This window comes from Dreissena polymorpha, chromosome 1, assembly GCF_020536995.1.
Source record: "Dreissena polymorpha isolate Duluth1 chromosome 1, UMN_Dpol_1.0, whole genome shotgun sequence".
NCBI classification, from domain to species: Eukaryota; Metazoa; Mollusca; class Bivalvia; order Myida; family Dreissenidae; genus Dreissena; species Dreissena polymorpha.
In genome coordinates this window covers 107,649,664-107,666,148 of record NC_068355.1, presented here as the reverse complement: position 1 = coordinate 107,666,148, position 16,485 = coordinate 107,649,664, and the positions used below count along the sequence as shown (strand labels likewise).

General features: G+C 33.9%; 1 long non-coding RNA gene across 1 annotated transcript; it reads right to left on the bottom strand.

The window, feature by feature from the left end:
* Positions 1–5,166: 5,166 nt before the first annotated feature.
* Positions 5,167–16,280, bottom strand: LOC127843476 (uncharacterized). The gene is made up of 2 exons (XR_008032216.1): positions 15,290–16,280; positions 5,167–5,437 (listed from the first exon to the last, which is right to left on the bottom strand). It is a non-coding gene; the product is annotated as an uncharacterized LOC127843476 (long non-coding RNA).
* Between the last annotated feature and the right edge of the window lie 205 nt (positions 16,281–16,485).

The following is a 16,485-nucleotide window of genomic DNA, read 5'->3' as shown; positions in this document are numbered from 1 at the left end:
ACACTTTGTTCCCCCCCAAAAATGCAAAAAAAGGTGTTTTGACTGATCCTGGTCGGGTAAAACTTTATGACATATAAGAAGTTTACCGAAATCGGACATCCGAAAAATGTGTTTTGGACGCCAAAACTTGTTATGATCGTAACTATGTACCTTTCCACTCAAATTTGATCATTTGATGATTTTGGTGTCCATACCTAGATTTGAGGAGGGGGGGGGGGGCGAAAAAAACAACATTAAGATTATCAGACATAGTGTAAGTTTATTAAATTTCAACGCCTACACACTATGGAGGACAACAAGTCCATTACTTTTGAATTAAATGCAATGAGTTTTATGTCAAACACCATAGTATGGCAGACAAGGAACACTTCGATTAGAATTCTTAATATCACTTATTTTAGTTATTTCAATAATCGTGAAGTCAAACTTATAACATTCAGCTGTCCTCTATCACCTGATATACAATAACCTCTGTCGATAATATTTTTCTCAGGGCGTTCAATTGTCGGTGTCGTCCTCCTCCTCCTTAGCACCGACTTATTGTGACTTGTTTGGATTATCAGAGTTTTCAATTTGGCAAGGACCACATACAGCAGTGCAGAGTCCATAGATTTACATGAAATGATTTACATTCTACAGAACAGTTACAATGATTATTTAAATAGTTCTTCAGGTGCAGCATTGTTTTGGGTCATTATTTAAATTTATTATCGTTTTTTTCTGTTTCAATTCCCATTCTGTCGGTTTCATATTATTTGCCATCCCCACCCATAATATGATTTGATAGTATTGTCTGCGGAGTACTGTTGCATACGATGTTGGTAGAAGTCTCTCAGGAGTAACACATGTATCGGCACTAGGAAATTTCTTTGTAAAAATGTTTTTTGCGCAGTGATTCTTAGGAAATATTATAGTCTCAATATAAAGAAGTGAAACTCCAGCTGCTGGAGCAGTATTGAATTTTTATTAAAAACAATTAGTTGGTCCTTTATTTAAGGCAAGTGACCGATTGCCCAAACAGTACAAAACAGCACAATACAGCACAATACAAACCAACATAAACACAAAATATGAATAAAGCTGGAGTCACCGCCTTGGAACGGTCAATGCAATGCATTGGGGGTTTAAACCTGGTTATAGAGCGCTCAACCTCACACTTGGCCCAGCAATATTCATAATACATTTAAGTGTAAATAAAATTTAACGTCATAGCATTGTAACTCAAATTAAACAATAATAAAAGGGAATTAAAACGCATTCAATTTAATTACTATTTTATTACTCAATTGCATTGAAGATACAAGAGTAACAGAATTACAACTTTTTGACGAACGATCAAATAAAACTATTAACAATTGTCAACTACATTCCTTCTTTATAGAAAGATTTGAGAATATAGACTCATAGAGTTAATATCTCAGATAATCATCGCGCAAATACAGGAAGAAGCAGCAATAATGGGTGTAAAAATTCCATATTACATAGCTTGGTTGTTTATGTGACTGCTAAACAAATTAAAAATAATTAAATCAAACAAGAAACGCCTATCAGAGAGAAAATATAAATAAAATGGAACGTTATAAACCCAATGACCTATGCATGTAGATTACAACTGGGAAAGTCGGTCGTATGACGTCACAAAAAATCCATAATGACATGACGTAAACAAATTCCAAGGGCAGTACTAAATAAAAATATTAATGGGGCTGTGCTACTAATAAAACAAGTTTAGGTGATTTAATATTAAGAAGCAAATGAATAAAAATGGTAATTCCATTAAAGCGACATTATTGGAATCAAACAGTATATAGGTGTTTTGACAACTGAAGACAGAAATGATTTGATGTACGATTTGAGTCCAAATGTAGTTTACATGCAGATTTGTTCATACGACACAATGACACAATTTTATTCAACAGTGAAAAATGCCTATAATGTAGTATTCATGCAGATTTGTTCATACGACACAATGACACTATTTTATTCAACAGTGAAAAATGCCTATAATATCACTAATGATTCCAAATTTTAAGGGAAGAAAGATATAGTGAATCGAAAAACCATCAAACACGTGTCAAGACTTGTTTTGAAGGAGTTATGACCAAGCACATGACTTCATGATTGGTGCAGATTTTATTAATTTCCGAAATTTAATGACAAACTTCAAAACATGCCAAAATCTGTGAAAAGGCCCCTTTAAGCATGAGCGCGATGATTCGCGATACTGTTAATAATCGAATCAAATAGCAATGCCCGACAAACCACTAAAACAGGTTTGTTCGAAGAACGAGCGTATAAATATTTAAAATATGTGTGGTAACTTCGCGTCAGGCCGGTTGACTCATATGTTTTAATTTCACTTCCATTCTTCTTTTGGTTTTCTGGTTTGTATCTATAGGTTTATGACCAGCAATATTTAATAATGTAAAATAAGCCGCGAAAACTCCGCGTAACATCCCGTACTGCGTGTGATGCAGCTAAGAACTGCACAGAAAAAGACATTCGCTATCTTTGATCTCATTCATTGAACTCTTTACCTTTCACCAACTCGAACCACAATCAACGCCGTATATCTTTTTAAAAAAGATATTTCTTGTTTTAATTATACTTTCATTTCTCTTCCGATTTTGACAAATTATATATCATATATCTGTTTCGAACAAAAAAAAACGTTTCCTAGACATATCAAATTAAAAACCGCTCAAGTAAGTTACGCAACATCCCACTATACTTATTTATCAGCAGAAGTTTTATTTTCTCGTATCTATTTTAAAATAGCCTAAATTATATATGACCTGTGCAGTGATTCATTTTGATGTGCGTCCCGCGTGCCAGACGCACGTTTTTTTCTGGGGACGCATCATTCTCAAACATATGCGTACTCGGGACGCATTGTTTAAAAAGTCCGATTTTCAACATCGTCAAAGTTGTGCATGATACAGAGTTTGATTCGTGGAGATAAGCGAAACACATGTTAACACTGTTTTGAAAAGTAGAACGGAAGTAACATTACTACATTCAGAATGTAATACGCGTATTTTGATTGGTTGAAATATATCAATTATCCAATCAGTTACGGCGTTTTATTAAAAGTTCATTGGACGTTTAATGTGTTGTCCCGTACGGTAAACAAAGAAAATGCCATCCAAAAAGGTTTTCAAAATTGATCCTCAACAATTTAAACTCGCTCAGTGTGTAGATATTTATCGATAACGCAGCCTCGATGTAAAACATGTGGTTCAATGTGAAGAATAAACGGCGGAAAACACATTTTGTGTTCGTCTGTTGTGATCGCAGACAGTTATATTGTAAAGCGATGTTATTATAATTTTCTGGATTAATTGATCATTGTTGTTTTTTCTAAAGTGACAATTAAAAATAAGCAAGTTCTGAAATAAATAGCATCTTTTATTTGTATACGGTACATACACATGTACATAATAGTGATGCAGATCGTACAGCATTCCGTCCTATGTAACGTAGAATGTAAGTACATATCACAACACACACTTCTGCTGTTCATACTGCAGGATGTGAGAGGGGCTTTTATGTACAGAATAAAGTCTTGACCAAATTCAGGAACAGTTTAACTGTAGGAAACCAAGACAAACTTATGAGAGTGAAGTTGTGCAATTTTGTCAGGGATGAATTTATGGAAAAAGCTCTCCCTGTTTGAAGATCAAAGCGCTGAAGGCACTGAAGATGTTCGCTATTGCATAATTTAACACGCAATTCATTTTTGAAAATCAATCGCAAGTTTGAAATGAACACACGCCATTCAACTTTATAAAGTGTGTGTCATAGCGCACGGGTCGAGTTTTGTGTGCATTTTTTATCATCCTTATTATTTCATAGAAATAACTAAGACAAAATAAAAACAACATGCTTTTTGGAAGTTCTGAAAGCATAGAAAGTATGATGAAAATGGTAATGATAACTTAATATAAAGAAAATTTGCAGTCACCATCATATTAAAGGAATATTTTTTTCTAATATCAAATGACTATCTCACCAAGAATATAAATATATAATGAAAGTTCCGTGTACAAAACTTTTGACTTTTGACACCATATACAAATTCAAAATATACAACAATCTTCGTATCTTGTATATGGAGGAATAAAAGTATATAAACATTGCTGTTTATGCTTTACTTATTACCCGAGCAGTTCACACGGTGTCAACAACGCTAACATAAACATAGGTATAGAGCACTCATGCGCTTTTAGGCATAGCTGTTTCAGTTTTCATCTTAGTGACTTTTACATAACGCCAACAGACACGCATGAATATTTTCGAATATTTAATAAGCTGATTCGAGATACAACCTCTGAATTTTTGCTACATCACTGCGTATGTGCTCAATTCAAAGGATGTAGCACTGTTCAGTGTAAGGAATTCCGGACTACTCTCTGTATGCTCAAACGACACAAATTGTGGCCCTGTTACAATTACGCGTTACAATCCATCTCGCAGAATTTCACTTTCGCCTCCAAGATGAGAAAACAATCATTAGCGAAATAGTATAGTGTCACGATAAGAGAAAATCGTTTAATTATCATACCACAATGTTTGCCGTACTTGGTCAGCACGTCTGGAAATCATTCCTTAATGTGTGGATAGGCTGCCATTATTAACAAGTTTGCTATTTTCAATTCAATTTTGTATCAAAAAGCATTGTTCTTAAATGTGGCATTTTCAATTCGCAATGAGATTTGTAATGACCCTCGTCATGTGAAAATGGGTCTTATTCCATATGCGCCCATCATATAAAAAGCCCACTCAGCTATCACTCCTTCTGGTAAGGAGAAACATAACATATTGAGTGATTTTAAAGCGAACAGCGTCGCCTATGGCCTGACTGCGCAAAAGCACATGTTGGGTTTAACAAACGCTTGCCGAAACGCATAAGACCCATTTTCGCATGACGGCGCTATTGACGTGTGATTTAAATGTGTCGAAAGAAAACTGCGTTTAAATCAAATATAAACATACGATATATTTCGATAGTGAAGAAAGATACTCATAACAAGGCATATGAGGACACATATGAAGTGCTCTCCCGTAGTATATTTTTTATTTTACTCACACTAATGTGTGGTTTGACAATGCTAACACACATTTCATGCGGTGAATATGCAGCTTACAAGTGAAAAACACAACACAATAGTTAAACTTTTGTTTAATTGTATTTAATTATTTAGAAAAGTAAATTGCTAACTTTATTTCAAAGTCAGCGTATACGCCGACTACATTTTTAAAAGACATTTATTGTTATAAATATATTTAATATAATATATTAGGTTGTTTTCGGTTTTAGCGATTAAAAAGCATTTTCGAGGTTGCCTATAGTATGCCTGTAGTAATTCATGAACTCATATCCAACTGTCTATGTATTGAGAACTGTGAATATAAACAAGCTTAACCTTCTACTAACCTCCTGCTATTGCATTCGTATTATTATTATAAATTGTTATATTCGGGTTTAGCAATTATGAAACTTTTTTTTGTCTATCGTATCGCTGAAGTTATTGTTGAACTTATGTTCAACGTTTTATAAATTGAGAATATAAACAAAGACCTATATATAATATGGGTCTTTGATATAAATAAGCGTCAACTTTTTCCCGAATCTCTCATTTCACGACCTGTACTACGTCATTGAGTTGTATGCGAGAGCGTAACCTATTGCGTTGTTATAACCCGTAAACTTTCCTTTGTTTATCGACAGGCGCATCTATTAATAGCCTCATATATCATGAATGCCAAAACTACCGGGAAAAAGAACCACGTGACCAAATAGGACGCAAAACGCAAATACCATGCGACTACGACTTTTTTTATGTAAGAAAGCTCCGCAATTCCTTTGAAGTCGGAGCCTTGTGATTGCTATTACTTAAATAATTGACCTCTAACTGAAGTAAGCAAAGGAAACGCAGCACCTAATTGACCCATTCCTTCTATGTGCGAAGGCAGATTGAATTTTACTAATGTATGGTTTGCCTATTATAGCACACATTATAATGCGCTAAATATGCGACTAACAAGTAAAAAACACTATAATTAAACTTTTGTTTTGAATTAAGTTATTTAGAAAACAAAATTCCAAACCTTATTTCAAAACAGCAAGACTACATTTTTTAGAGAATATTATTGTTATATTTAAATGTTTTTTTAACAGTTTCAGCGATAATGAAACATTTTTTTATGTTGTCTATCGTATCCCTGTAATAATTGTTGAACTCGTGGTCAACGTATCATTAATTGAGACCTGTGAATATAAACAAGCGTAACCTTATACTACTGCGTTATTCTCACACGGACTCCCCTTTGTTTATCGCCAGCCTCAGATTTATGAATGAGCTGAGCGAAAATACTACGTCACGCACACGCAGCAGAAAGTGGACTATTCTAATCATTCATAAACAATCTCCTCCGCGACACGTACAATACGATCATTGTTTATTGATTCTTTTCTATAAAACACCGTTCGAAAATATTGAATGTAACACGATATTAATATAATGTTGCCATTTGTGAATACACATAATTGGAGAACTCAAACCTCTTGCATAAATTATACAACTCTTTCTTGCGCGGATACGCAAGCGGGTATTGGGTTAATCATACCTAGTCGTATCGACCTGAATTTCACACTAAGCACTTAAGACGGGCGCTAAAGCGCCCATCTAAAAAAACAAGGCGAGAAGTCTATACACCTTAAATACAGAATGAGTGTTGTTACACTAAATACTTATTGAAGGTTTAAACCTTTTCACCAAAGAAGATATTGTCTTTTGTCACACTGTTTGAAAGGGATAATTTTGACCAAAAAATTATTAACACTAGTCCTCCAATTTATTAAAACTCTAGTCAGTCCAAATTGTTAAATAAGTTAAAAGTTCTCTGTTTAAGATGATATATGTTTCGCTGTTTGTTATTTAAAGTAAAACAAATAAAGACTGGCTATAAACCTATTTCTTTTTTTAGCTGTTAAATTGCATAAAAGAGCCCCTGGCTAAGGCGTATCATGTTAAGTAGATTATTTGTAACGAATTTACAAATACACAATCTGGAACCCATTGTTTTCAGTTTGGACCCATTGATTCAAAATATGCCAGTCCCAGGGACTCATTGATGTAGTTTTCAAAATGAATCACTGCCTGTGCTGAGCAAAAATACTACGTCATTACGACGCAGCAGATAGTGGAGTATTTTAATAATTCATAAACATTCTCTTCTCTATACGTATAATACAAACATTTTTATTGATTTTTTTCCATATACGCTCCTTTCAAAAATATTTACAACAAACACTTATCAAAAAGTCAATATATTGAATTCATCGTATCATTTAAAGACTGTCCGAAACTGTAAATCTTTTATTTGAAATCTTAAAACAATCTATATTAGCGGCTGAGAGTAACAATAAATTATATAAATTATATATTCAAAATAACACTTTGTGTTTACCTACCGCGCTGTTTCCGGTGTTTTTCGAGTGCGATTAAGGGCTACGATTCCAACGATCGCAAATGCCACAAATGGGGCATTTAAACACGCAAAGCCTACTTTGATCCCCATGTCGTAGTTGTCGAAGCTGTTTGATGGCATTTTAAGAACAATAGCAAACTATGGCTGTAATTTTTTTTTATCTGCGAGGCTATTTATTCAATGCGAGTCAGAGGTCGTTTAGATGGCCAATCCTATTTTGCTGACAACGCTGTCAAGTCACAGTGGTAACTGCAGGTTATTAACTTGTTTTGAAGACAGATATTATGTTTTTGCGCGATATTGATTATCACATTCGGCAGGTGAGATATTGCACAGTTGTTTGTTTTATGCATGGGTGTTTGGGCCTGCTTTGTACAATTAATTGCTTCAATGTCGTCATAGTTAAGTTATTATTTCTGGATATAAATTAAAAATCCTATCCCCTGATGGTTTTATAACAACAACAAAAACAACAATATTTATTAGCCCTTAAGCAGACAAATTGCTTTTGAGCCACAAACAACATACACAAGAGTAATGACATGAATGATTACAATAAAGAAAATTAGATAATGGTAGATAAAGTTAACAAAGATTGAACTGATTAGTAACATACAATGTGCCACTTTAACATTGATACCGACTGATGTTCAAAAAATACAGTTTAAAAAGATAGATATCATATAGCAAGGGCATTACAATAATGTTTGTTATATTCAATTTACGAGTCACAATTTGAAATTTACGTTTTCATTTTATGTCTGCAATAGTTGATTAAAATAATTTGAGACTCGCTTTTGTTTTGTGATTAAATCTGATGTAAGTGTGAGGCTCGGCTAGCCCTAAGACAGATTTAAATGATTATTATTGGCATATAACATTAATAGGCGGTGCTCGATCACAGCCTCAATCATACTTTTTATGTAGTAATTATGTTCTGTAAAAGAAGTGGATAAGAACAAGAATTTCTCTCCCTTGTATATGTAAAAACTGTAATTCGAAAGTGAAATTAGAGCTTTTCTTGCTGAATAATATTAAAAAGTTAATTAATAAAATTGTCATTAATTAGTTGAATTCATATTGGGTTTATTATTGAGCTTCATACAGCCGCATTGTCCTTCGGCCTGCGGCCTCATGCCAATACGGCTGTCTGCAGCTCAATAACAAAGCCATTATGAATTCAACTAAGTAATAACATTATAGTATTGTTTTTTACAGGTAATTGGGAAGAGAAAGTATGTTATTCATTTAGCGTGAAAATTGCATGGGTCTCTTGTTAAGGGTTGAGCGCAAAAACACTGGTTTAGTCCTTTTGGGCTTTATATGAGATGCAAATCTATTTATTTGCCATTCGAGGTTTTTATGTGACGGGCATACAATATTCATTGCTTTATGTGCGTTGTTTTTAAATTTAAACCCTGTATGACAATATATGCGTTACGAGTCTTTGTATTAGTTCCATACATAATATTTGAACAAATGATTTATTACAATTAACGGCCATATTTCCTTATAATTCATCATTATGGTTCTGTGTGATATACGACGTGGTCTGATAATGTGCGGATGCATATTTATGCGAACATAGCTTTAAAGTATTCAGGTATTCCAATAATGAATTAAACATCATCTAGATACAACATCTCACCAAGTTTGGTGAAGATATGATGAAAACAACTTGAATTAGAGAGCGGACACTTAATACGGACCGACCGACCAACAGACAGACAGACAAGCTCACTCCTATATACCTCCTAAACTTCGTTTGTGGGGGTATAATTAATTTAAAAATCAAAAGGGATATATTAAGAAAATGAAATAGTGTATTCATATATGTAACAGCTTTAGAGACTTGTCTTGTAAACTTGTTCGAAAGATCTTTATGTTTTGCAGATATTATATCCCGTTTGCTTCATATTGAAAAACAAAGCAGTTTATAATTTAGTTTTGTATATAATTAATATTTGCTTTAAGTGGAATTAAACTTGCGAGTTCATCAATTTTGCATAGTAAGTTAGGAAGTAAATTGTTCTCTGGATGATGGTCTTAAACACATGATTTACGTAACTGCCGGGTATAAGTGTCAATAATGGTGCATATACACGTGCTAATAACATTATTTTGGATACATTGTGGTAGAAACTTTGTTGTTAGAACAGAGCGTTGACAGTGAAAATGTTGTTCTTAAATAAAAGGCAATTAACGATTTTGTTAAATTTAGATTTGTGATAAGAAGAATGGTGAGTAAGTGGCAGGCATCCTTTGTTGTGAAATTCATATCGGGAGAAGATTTATAAGACACTGTAATGATAACAAAAGTAAACATGATTTATTTGCATTATAGTTGGGTCAATATACACTTTGTTCCCCCCCAAAAATGCAAAAAAAGGTGTTTTGACTGATCCTGGTCGGGTAAAACTTTATGACATATAAGAAGTTTACCGAAATCGGACATCCGAAAAAATGTGTTTTGGACGCCAAAACTTGTTATGATCGTAACTATGTACCTTTCCACTCAAATTTGATCATTTGATGATTTTGGTGTCCATACCTAGATTTGAGGAGGGGGGGGGGGGCGAAAAAAACAACATTAAGATTATCAGACATAGTGTAAGTTTATTAAATTTCAACGCCTACACACTATGGAGGACAACAAGTCCATTACTTTTGAATTAAATGCAATGAGTTTTATGTCAAACACCATAGTATGGCAGACAAGGAACACTTCGATTAGAATTCTTAATATCACTTATTTTAGTTATTTCAATAATCGTGAAGTCAAACTTATAACATTCAGCTGTCCTCTATCACCTGATATACAATAACCTCTGTCGATAATATTTTTCTCAGGGCGTTCAATTGTCGGTGTCGTCCTCCTCCTCCTTAGCACCGACTTATTGTGACTTGTTTGGATTATCAGAGTTTTCAATTTGGCAAGGACCACATACAGCAGTGCAGAGTCCATAGATTTACATGAAATGATTTACATTCTACAGAACAGTTACAATGATTATTTAAATAGTTCTTCAGGTGCAGCATTGTTTTGGGTCATTATTTAAATTTATTATCGTTTTTTTCTGTTTCAATTCCCATTCTGTCGGTTTCATATTATTTGCCATCCCCACCCATAATATGATTTGATAGTATTGTCTGCGGAGTACTGTTGCATACGATGTTGGTAGAAGTCTCTCAGGAGTAACACATGTATCGGCACTAGGAAATTTCTTTGTAAAAATGTTTTTGCGCAGTGATTCTTAGGAAATATTATAGTCTCAATATAAAGAAGTGAAACTCCAGCTGCTGGAGCAGTATTGAATTTTTATTAAAAACAATTAGTTGGTCCTTTATTTAAGGCAAGTGACCGATTGCCCAAACAGTACAAAACAGCACAATACAGCACAATACAAACCAACATAAACACAAAATATGAATAAAGCTGGAGTCACCGCCTTGGAACGGTCAATGCAATGCATTGGGGGTTTAAACCTGGTTATAGAGCGCTCAACCTCACACTTGGCCCAGCAATATTCATAATACATTTAAGTGTAAATAAAATTTAACGTCATAGCATTGTAACTCAAATTAAACAATAATAAAAGGGAATTAAAACGCATTCAATTTAATTACTATTTTATTACTCAATTGCATTGAAGATACAAGAGTAACAGAATTACAACTTTTTGACGAACGATCAAATAAAACTATTAACAATTGTCAACTACATTCCTTCTTTATAGAAAAGATTTGAGAATATAGACTCATAGAGTTAATATCTCAGATAATCATCGCGCAAATACAGGAAGAAGCAGCAATAATGGGTGTAAAAATTCCATATTACATAGCTTGGTTGTTTATGTGACTGCTAAACAAATTAAAAATAATTAAATCAAACAAGAAACGCCTATCAGAGAGAAAATATAAATAAAATGGAACGTTATAAACCCAATGACCTATGCATGTAGATTACAACTGGGAAAGTCGGTCGTATGACGTCACAAAAAATCCATAATGACATGACGTAAACAAATTCCAAGGGCAGTACTAAATAAAAATATTAATGGGGCTGTGCTACTAATAAAACAAGTTTAGGTGATTTAATATTAAGAAGCAAATGAATAAAAATGGTAATTCCATTAAAGCGACATTATTGGAATCAAACAGTATATAGGTGTTTTGACAACTGAAGACAGAAATGATTTGATGTACGATTTGAGTCCAAATATAGTTTACATGCAGATTTGTTCATACGACACAATGACACAATTTTATTCAACAGTGAAAAATGCCTATAATGTAGTATTCATGCAGATTTGTTCATACGACACAATGACACTATTTTATTCAACAGTGAAAAATGCCTATAATATCACTAATGATTCCAAATGTTAAGGGAAGAAAGATATAGTGAATCGAAAAACCATCAAACACGTGTCAAGACTTGTTTTGAAGGAGTTATGACCAAGCACATGACTTCATGATTGGTGCAGATTTTATTAATTTCCGAAATTTAATGACAAACTTCAAAACATGCCAAAATCTGTGAAAAGGCCCCTTTAAGCATGAGCGCGATGATTCGCGATACTGTTAATAATCGAATCAAATAGCAATGCCCGACAAACCACTAAAACAGGTTTGTTCGAAGAACGAGCGTATAAATATTTAAAATATGTGTGGTAACTTCGCGTCAGGCCGGTTGACTCATATGTTTTAATTTCACTTCCATTCTTCTTTTGGTTTTCTGGTTTGTATCTATAGGTTTATGACCAGCAATATTTAATAATGTAAAATAAGCCGCGAAAACTCCGCGTAACATCCCGTACTGCGTGTGATGCAGCTAAGAACTGCACAGAAAAAGACATTCGCTATCTTTGATCTCATTCATTGAACTCTTTACCTTTCACCAACTCGAACCACAATCAACGCCGTATATCTTTTTAAAAAAGATATTTCTTGGTTTAATTATACTTTCATTTCTCTTCCGATTTTGACAAATTATATATCATATATCTGTTTCGAACAAAAAAAAAACGTTTCCTAGACATATCAAATTAAAAACCGCTCAAGTAAGTTACGCAACATCCCACTATACTTATTTATCAGCAGAAGTTTTATTTTCTCGTATCTATTTTAAAATAGCCTAAATTATATATGACCTGTGCAGTGATTCATTTTGATGTGCGTCCCGCGTGCCAGACGCACGTTTTTTTCTGGGGACGCATCATTCTCAAACATATGCGTACTCGGGACGCATTGTTTAAAAAGTCCGATTTTCAACATCGTCAAAGTTGTGCATGATACAGAGTTTGATTCGTGGAGATAAGCGAAACACATGTTAACACTGTTTTGAAAAGTAGAACGGAAGTAACATTACTACATTCAGAATGTAATACGCGTATTTTGATTGGTTGAAATATATCAATTATCCAATCAGTTACGGCGTTTTATTAAAAGTTCATTGGACGTTTAATGTGTTGTCCCGTACGGTAAACAAAGAAAATGCCATCCAAAAAGGTTTTCAAAATTGATCCTCAACAATTTAAACTCGCTCAGTGTGTAGATATTTATCGATAACGCAGCCTCGATGTAAAACATGTGGTTCAATGTGAAGAATAAACGGCGGAAAACACATTTTGTGTTCGTCTGTTGTGATCGCAGACAGTTATATTGTAAAGCGATGTTATTATAATTTTCTGGATTAATTGATCATTGTTGTTTTTTCTAAAGTGACAATTAAAAATAAGCAAGTTCTGAAATAAATAGCATCTTTTATTTGTATACGGTACATACACATGTACATAATAGTGATGCAGATCGTACAGCATTCCGTCCTATGTAACGTAGAATGTAAGTACATATCACAACACACACTTCTGCTGTTCATACTGCAGGATGTGAGAGGGGCTTTTATGTACAGAATAAAGTCTTGACCAAATTCAGGAACAGTTTAACTGTAGGAAACCAAGACAAACTTATGAGAGTGAAGTTGTGCAATTTTGTCAGGGATGAATTTATGGAAAAAGCTCTCCCTGTTTGAAGATCAAAGCGCTGAAGGCACTGAAGATGTTCGCTATTGCATAATTTAACACGCAATTCATTTTTGAAAATCAATCGCAAGTTTGAAATGAACACACGCCATTCAACTTTATAAAGTGTGTGTCATAGCGCACGGGTCGAGTTTTGTGTGCATTTTTTATCATCCTTATTATTTCATAGAAATAACTAAGACAAAATAAAAACAACATGCTTTTTGGAAGTTCTGAAAGCATAGAAAGTATGATGAAAATGGTAATGATAACTTAATATAAAGAAAATTTGCAGTCACCATCATATTAAAGGAATATTTTTTTCTAATATCAAATGACTATCTCACCAAGAATATAAATATATAATGAAAGTTCCGTGTACAAAACTTTTGACTTTTGACACCATATACAAATTCAAAATATACAACAATCTTCGTATCTTGTATATGGAGGAATAAAAGTATATAAACATTGCTGTTTATGCTTTACTTATTACCCGAGCAGTTCACACGGTGTCAACAACGCTAACATAAACATAGGTATAGAGCACTCATGCGCTTTTAGGCATAGCTGTTTCAGTTTTCATCTTAGTGACTTTTACATAACGCCAACAGACACGCATGAATATTTTCGAATATTTAATAAGCTGATTCGAGATACAACCTCTGAATTTTTGCTACATCACTGCGTATGTGCTCAATTCAAAGGATGTAGCACTGTTCAGTGTAAGGAATTCCGGACTACTCTCTGTATGCTCAAACGACACAAATTGTGGCCCTGTTACAATTACGCGTTACAATCCATCTCGCAGAATTTCACTTTCGCCTCCAAGATGAGAAAACAATCATTAGCGAAATAGTATAGTGTCACGATAAGAGAAAATCGTTTAATTATCATACCACAATGTTTGCCGTACTTGGTCAGCACGTCTGGAAATCATTCCTTAATGTGTGGATAGGCTGCCATTATTAACAAGTTTGCTATTTTCAATTCAATTTTGTATCAAAAAGCATTGTTCTTAAATGTGGCATTTTCAATTCGCAATGAGATTTGTAATGACCCTCGTCATGTGAAAATGGGTCTTATTCCATATGCGCCCATCATATAAAAAGCCCACTCAGCTATCACTCCTTCTGGTAAGGAGAAACATAACATATTGAGTGATTTTAAAGCGAACAGCGTCGCCTATGGCCTGACTGCGCAAAAGCACATGTTGGGTTTAACAAACGCTTGCCGAAACGCATAAGACCCATTTTCGCATGACGGCGCTATTGACGTGTGATTTAAATGTGTCGAAAGAAAACTGCGTTTAAATCAAATATAAACATACGATATATTTCGATAGTGAAGAAAGATACTCATAACAAGGCATATGAGGACACATATGAAGTGCTCTCCCGTAGTATATTTTTTATTTTACTCACACTAATGTGTGGTTTGACAATGCTAACACACATTTCATGCGGTGAATATGCAGCTTACAAGTGAAAAACACAACACAATAGTTAAACTTTTGTTTAATTGTATTTAATTATTTAGAAAAGTAAATTGCTAACTTTATTTCAAAGTCAGCGTATACGCCGACTACATTTTTAAAAGACATTTATTGTTATAAATATATTTAATATAATATATTAGGTTGTTTTCGGTTTTAGCGATTAAAAAGCATTATCGAGGTTGCCTATAGTATGCCTGTAGTAATTCATGAACTCATATCCAACTGTCTATGTATTGAGAACTGTGAATATAAACAAGCTTAACCTTCTACTAACCTTCTGCTATTGCATTCGTATTATTATTATAAATTGTTATATTCGGGTTTAGCAATTATGAAACTTTTTTTTGTCTATCGTATCGCTGAAGTTATTGTTGAACTTATGTTCAACGTTTTATAAATTGAGAATATAAACAAAGACCTATATATAATATGGGTCTTTGATATAAATAAGCGTCAACTTTTTCCCGAATCTCTCATTTCACGACCTGTACTACGTCATTGAGTTGTATGCGAGAGCGTAACCTATTGCGTTGTTATAACCCGTAAACTTTCCTTTGTTTATCGACAGGCGCATCTATTAATAGCCTCATATATCATGAATGCCAAAACTACCGGGAAAAAGAACCACGTGACCAAATAGGACGCAAAACGCAAATACCATGCGACTACGACTTTTTTTATGTAAGAAAGCTCCGCAATTCCTTTGAAGTCGGAGCCTTGTGATTGCTATTACTTAAATAATTGACCTCTAACTGAAGTAAGCAAAGGAAACGCAGCACCTAATTGACCCATTCCTTCTATGTGCGAAGGCAGATTGAATTTTACTAATGTATGGTTTGCCTATTATAGCACACATTATAATGCGCTAAATATGCGACTAACAAGTAAAAAACACTATAATTAAACTTTTGTTTTGAATTAAGTTATTTAGAAAACAAAATTCCAAACCTTATTTCAAAACAGCAAGACTACATTTTTTAGAGAATATTATTGTTATATTTAAATGTTTTTTTAACAGTTTCAGCGATAATGAAACATTTTTTTATGTTGTCTATCGTATCCCTGTAATAATTGTTGAACTCGTGGTCAACGTATCATTAATTGAGACCTGTGAATATAAACAAGCGTAACCTTATACTACTGCGTTATTCTCACACGGACTCCCCTTTGTTTATCGCCAGCCTCAGATTTATGAATGAGCTGAGCGAAAATACTACGTCACGCACACGCAGCAGAAAGTGGACTATTCTAATCATTCATAAACAATCTCCTCCGCGACACGTACAATACGATCATTGTTTATTGATTCTTTTCTATAAAACACCGTTCGAAAATATTGAATGTAACACGATATTAATATAATGTTGCCATTTGTGAATACACATAATTGGAGAACTCAAACCTCTTGCATAAATTATACAACTCTTTCTTGCGCGGATACGCAAGCGGGTATTGGGTTAATCATACCTA